Below are 6,415 nucleotides of genomic sequence, written 5' to 3' on the forward strand. Positions count from 1 at the left end.
GGGAGAAGGTGGAACGGAGCGAGGGCCCTGCTTGAAGGGGAGCCTGTGTTCTTCCCACACATTCCACTCTCTGTCAAGCTTGTCAGGAATTGGCAGGTTTTAGTTAAGGCGTGTGAGCGTCCCTCGATGATTTGGAAGAACACTGGTTTCAAGTTACCCCTTTTTAGTTTTATCATCAGAACACTGAGGTGGATCCAGGGTCCCACAGAAGGACACATTCTTTTCAAGAGCTTATAGAACATTTACCCAAGAAAGACAATATTCTGGACCATAAAACAAGCCTAAATAAATTTAAAACTACTATGTTCTCTAGCCACAATGGAATTAAAAGCACAAGATCTCGGGGGGCGGGGGGGGGGGGGCAGGGGGGACCTCTAAATATTTTGAAATTAAATATCACATTCTGAAATAACTCCTAGATCAAAGAAGAATCAAAAGGGAAATTAGAAAGTACTTTGAACTAAATGAAAATTAAAACAAAAATTATCAAAATTTGTGATATTTGGCCCTGCTAATGTGGCTCAGTGGTTGAGTATGGACCTATGAACCAGGAGGTAATAGTTCGATTCCCGATCAGGGAACATCCCCGGTGTGGGGCAGGCAGGAGGCAGCCAATCAATGATTCTCTCTCATCATTGATGTTTCTATCTCTCCCCCCTTCTCCCTTCCTCTCTGAAATCAATAAAAAAAATTAAAATTTTTTTGTGATATGTGTATAGATGAATGTACAGCTAAAGCAGAAGGTGGAAATTCACTGCACTGAAAACCTAGGCTAGAAAAAAGGTTTCAGTGTCTTCAACATCCACCTTGAGAAACTAAAAAAGCAAATTAAACCCAAAGTAAATGGAATATAATAAATATTAGAGAAAAAAATCATTGTAATAGAAAAAAAGAAAAACAATACAGAAATTTAATAAACTCAAAAGATTGTTCCTAGAGATGATTAATAAAACGTAAACCTCCTGCCAGGATAAGTAGAAAAAAAGAGAAAACATGGATTGTGGTACCAGGTATGAGGGAAGTGACATCATTACAGGTCCCACACATATTTAAAAAATCATAAGAGAATAGTATGGGTAATTTTATGCCATTGTCAACAGGACAAAATGGACAAATTCCACAGTTCACTCAAGAAGAAACGGGTAACCTGAGTAGCCCTCTATCTATTTAAAATCTTGAATTTTTCATGAAGACCCTCCCACAAAGGAAACTCGGGGACCAGATGAGTCACAGTGGAGTCCGTCTGACTCTTAGGGAAGAAGCCATACCAGTGCCACACACACCTGGAAACGGGTGGCCTCAGACCTCCCAGCTTGGCCTGTGAGGCCATTTAGCTCGAATCAGCCCTCAAACTTCAGTGCTGTGAATGTCAGTCTTTTACTAGCTTGCTTGCTTTTTTTGAGCCTCACCAATCAGATCTTCCTTTTATTTTATACATGTGCATGTTTCCATGTTCACATTTCTTTCCTTCCTTTAGAAATTTGGCTCCTGGTAAATCCTTCAAGATTTATTCAGATAAAATGTCTTTGTTTCGCTCTCATTCTGGAGAGATGTTTTTATGGGGACCACTCGCAGACAAATGGCGACTTCCCCTGGTTACCTGCAGGTGTTTCCCTAGAGCCACTGTCGCTTTGGTCGGTGATGTGTCTTCTCCCATCTGAATTTAAGATGTTCTTTCTGACATTTGTGTAGCCCCTTCTTTAGGTACACAATGCACTTACTTTAATGGTGCATTTGTGTCTTCATCAACAATAGAAAATTTCAGCCATTTTCTCTCAAATAAGGCTGCTTCCACACTTTCTGACTCCCCTGTGATTTTGTCCTAATCTCTTAACCTCTTCCTGTTTCACTCCTTGTCTCTGCTGAAGTCTGTAGTTTTTTCGGTTACATCATTTTCCATGTTGCTAATTGTCTCTGCTTTGGTACTTAGTTCATCTTCCTGAATTTTATTCATTGATACACATAATTCTAGACATTCTGTTTGACTCTCTTTAAATCTTCCTGGTCAGTTATAATAGCCTTGCTCTTTAGTCATACCTTACCCTCCTGCTTTTGTTTTTAAATATATGCACTACACTATAAATCTTTTCAGTTGCTGTAGAATTTGGACATCGACATCTGTTTCACTGTGTTTTGTGTGTTTCTGCCTACCCTCACTCACGGCACTTTGTTTTCTGTGTTTGGAGGATTCTGATGGTGTGTTCATAGGTTAAACTTCATCTGTGGGAACCCCCAGACCTAAAATATAGGTCAGTCCTTCCAGAATGATCCCATCTGTCATATCTGCCTGGGGCTCTGTGGACACAAAATGACTGTAGCTCTCTCAAAGGTCCTGGCTGAAGACAAACATGGGAGGCGGGCGTGGAGAGACTAGGCAATGTACATCTCCGAAGGCCAGAGTAAAAAGCCTGGGTTTATTCTAGGATCAATGACAGGCCTTAGCAGGTATGACGAGGATGTGACGTGATCTCAGTTGTGATTTTTTTTCTTTTTGTAAAAAATATATTTGTATTGATTTTAGAGAGGAAGGGAGAGGGACAGAGAGATAGAAACATCAATGATGAGAGTCATTGATCAGCTGCCTCCTGCACGCCCCACACTGGGGATAGAGGCCGAAACCTGAGCTGACTGGAATCAAACAGTGACCTCCTGGTTCATAGATCGATGCTCAACCACTGAGCTCTGCCGGCGGTGTATTTATGTTTTTTTAAAGATCCTTCTAGATGCTCCCTGGAGAAGGGCTAGCAGGAATGGGAGGACTTAGAAGCCTGTTGCAATCATGGCAGAGATGACAGTGGCTAATGTGGCACATGCTAGAAAGAGGAGTCGAGGACACTCCCTGGCATGTGGCTTCAGTCTTGCTTTCATCTTAAGCAGTGACTGAGTTTACCTGTAAAGAAGTTCGAGTTTAGTTCCTCCTTTTATAAAATCACTAGCACTCTTCTCAGAAGCCCTGTCTTTGAGGTCACTGCCTCCTCTCTCTGTCCCTATCTTCCCCTCACTCTTGCTGGAGGGAATAGACGCCCCGGGTCACTGAGTTGCCCAGCCCCGAGTTTCTCCAAGACCCTAATTAGGACCCTGCTTCTGACATGCCTCACAGGGGCACCCTGTCCCTGTGCCTTCCTGGCAGGGAACCAGCACGTGGCTAGGCCGGGAAGGTGGTGCTCACAGAGGGAGTGATTAAAGGACTTAATTCTCTAAGTAAATTCCACCTTTTGGCATCCCAGTGGGTAATTTTAACTTACTGCTTTCTTAAATTTCATCAAATGCCTCTTAAGAGTGCAGAAATCTGAATGTGGGCAGCCGGAGCTGACTGTTTGCCAAGATGCGAGGAGTAAACACTGACAGCCTCGGGGGTTTTGAGCCCTGAGCTTTTTTATTGGTTTTCATAAGGAGGTTTAAGGTGCAAGAGAAAGTACACAGGAGATGGAAACAGGTCAAGAAGGATTAACTTGGTGAAGCCGGCCATGGGGGAGATCAAAGGTTTCGCCCAACTAAGAAAGTGGGAAAACATGCCGGTTTTCCCTGGCAGCTGCCAAACTGAGCAAGGCTATAGCGTCTGAGTTCCTGTGACTCTTAGGACCTGGCAGGGCCATGCCCCCAGAGTCCCCACCCTGGGGCACTGGGGGAACACTGGCCTGGGACTTGGAGACCCTGGGTTTGTGTCCAGGCTCTGCCCCAGATTCTTATCGGGGATTTTCAGGAAGCCACCACCTCTGAACCTGTAAGAAAGTACAATGGCACTTATCTACCTACCTCCCAGGGCTGCGAATTGTAAAGCTCTTTATAAACAAAGACCATTATTCAGATTGTTATTTATCTTCACCACTAAGAATTAAATATTCCAGTAACCTCTTTGGCATAATAAAACAGACATAGAGCAACCACTGTTTTATTACTGTTTTATTGTGCTCACAGTGACCTGCCCAGATTCCTGAAGGATAAACCAAATAAACCGGGCCAGAAAATGAACTGGGAAAAACAAAACAAAACAAACAAAAAAGAAACAGAAAATGAACTGGGGGTTGCCCTGAGCCCCCCAGGTTGGGGTAACAATAGCAGCTGAAACAATGGGCTCTTGGACAGACAGGCGCAGAGGTTCTATGGGACAGCTCTCCTCCTCCCACTCCCCGCTCCCCCCCTCCCACCCCGGACTCGGGCACACAGACCCACAGGGCGGTGTCCTCTGCTCCATCCCCTCCCCAGCAGGTCCCTTGGCTCTCCCGCACCTCCTTGCTTCTCCAGAAAACACTTGCTAAACTTACCTCAAGGTTGTTCCCTCTTCTCAATCCAAGTCTAGTTTGAATGACAGCTCTCCTGACATTATATTTCTACTTTGCCAACATTCTCTGAGCTGGAACCTGCCTCACAGCCCAAATGTAGGACCTTGTGTTGTAGCCTCAAACTCTGGCTCTGCCAGCTTCCAATCCAGACCCCCTCCTGGATATGTCCCCCAGCCCTGAGGTTGTCAAGGCCTCTCAGGACTACGAGAGAGCCTCTATCTCATTTATACACCTATCAGAGTGGCTACAGTAAGAACAGTGACACCACCAAATTGCAGGCGAGGACACGGAGAAACCACATTCTGGGTACACCACTCTACATGGCTGATAAAGTGACCTCAAACTACCCACACACATACCAGGGTGAGCATCTGGCTTAGTGTTGACTGACTTACAGGAGTTTAACCACTTGGGGGCGCAGGGAGACAAGCAGAATGGTTCCTCTAACAACTGTACTCTCTGCTGTGCTGAGTGTCCTGGGCAGAATAATGTCCCCAAGATGTCACCTCCTGGCCCTGGAACCTGTCAGTGTGACCTCATTCAGCACAAGGGACTCTGAAGATGGGATTATGCTAAGGATGTTGAGGTGGGGTTTGGCCCTGGATTATCCAATTGGCCCTAAATCAATCCATCTGAGGGGCCTTAGGAGAGGGATGGGAAGACTGCAGTCAGAGAGCTGGAGGCTCTCCCAGTGTCTTGTCCTCATGTCTGGTGCTGGGTTTGGGATCGTGCTGGCATTTCCACAGGTAAGGGTGCGCTGTTGCCTGGGGTTTGGTTTTACACCGCTTTGTGGTCAGGTTGATAAAGACGATTTGAATGCATCCCCTTGTGTCACACTGCATTCATCTGGCCCCCATCCTGACCCACTGAGCCGTCTGGATCCTGATTCTGCAATTTAGTCTTCCTGCCTCCTCCTGGCTGTAGGTCTAAGACACAAGCTGTGTGTGTCATCCAGGATGCTGACAACAGGGTGCCCAAGTGGGGCATGCACTGGACACTTGGCAGGCTGTCCACTGGGCACAGGCACAGGCAGTACTGGAGCACTTCACTGCGGCTCCCTCCCGCCTCCCCATGGGCTATCACTCAGCACTAAGCCCAACAACCTAATCACTTACTTAGACATCTCCCTGGGCTCAAGTCACACTCACTGCTATGGAGTTTATGGAATTCTGTCTCCCTCCCTTTGCTCAGATGACTCTTCTACAGGCTTTTCTATAATCGCTCATGGACTGGCAGCCACAGTGGGCAACACTGCAGGGCAGCTTTGGGACACAGTTGAGTCAGGGCTCCTGACTCTCCCCAGGAGGAACCCAGTGTCCAGTACTGTGCACATTGTTGCAAATCTGGGGACATCAGTCTCTTATTCATCATCTTCCAGTAAGCGAATGGTACATCGGTATCCTTGGCTCCTGGCACAGACTCTGCTCCATTTAGAAACTTCTGAGTGTAAGGCCCATCCGTGTCCTCCCAGAAGACCCCAAATGGGATTTTGTGGTTGTATTTGATCTCAAGTCGACAATGCCACTTTTTTTCTTGGAACATTTATCATGTCTCATGAGGCAATGGTTTCAGACCATCCATCACTCGCACCTCAGAGCCAGAACGGAAGCTGCAATACTGGAGGGCTCTGGCTGTGAAGAATTCCATTCAAACTGGAGATTTTCTCACTGTGGACATGGTACTAAGCACACGCCTGTCCTTTCTGCCTTGGGTTCATCTATTCTTTTATTATTATGTTTCATCCTGATTTCTCCAGGTGAGCCAGAGTAACTTCATTGTTGGAAAATAACAAATTTCCTGAAGCAGCCCCAAACCTCTAGCTGCACAAGGAGCCAGCGCTCACTCGGGGACTTGCAGAACAGCAACCCTTCATCCCCAGGATTACCAGGCAGCAGACAGCCTGAGGGCACCCTAAATCTGAAACACCATCTGTTTGGGGAGGGAGAGTGGAGGCCTGTAAATGCTAAGGCCATGAATGGGAGCAATTTCCGGAGCAAGTTTCTTCCTGTTGTGCAAGGTTAACATTTGTTCAACCTTCAGTGTTCGCCAACTCAGATCCGTCACCTCAAGGAGCCTCCCAGACCTGGAAGCTTCTCCACTTCTTAGTGATGTAAACGTGGACACCTGCAGTG

The sequence above is a fragment of the Myotis yumanensis genome, unplaced genomic scaffold (genome assembly GCF_028538775.1).
Source record: "Myotis yumanensis isolate MYYU_CA2020_CCGP unplaced genomic scaffold, mMyoYum1.0.hap1 SCAF_4, whole genome shotgun sequence".
Classification (NCBI taxonomy): Eukaryota; Metazoa; Chordata; class Mammalia; order Chiroptera; family Vespertilionidae; genus Myotis; species Myotis yumanensis.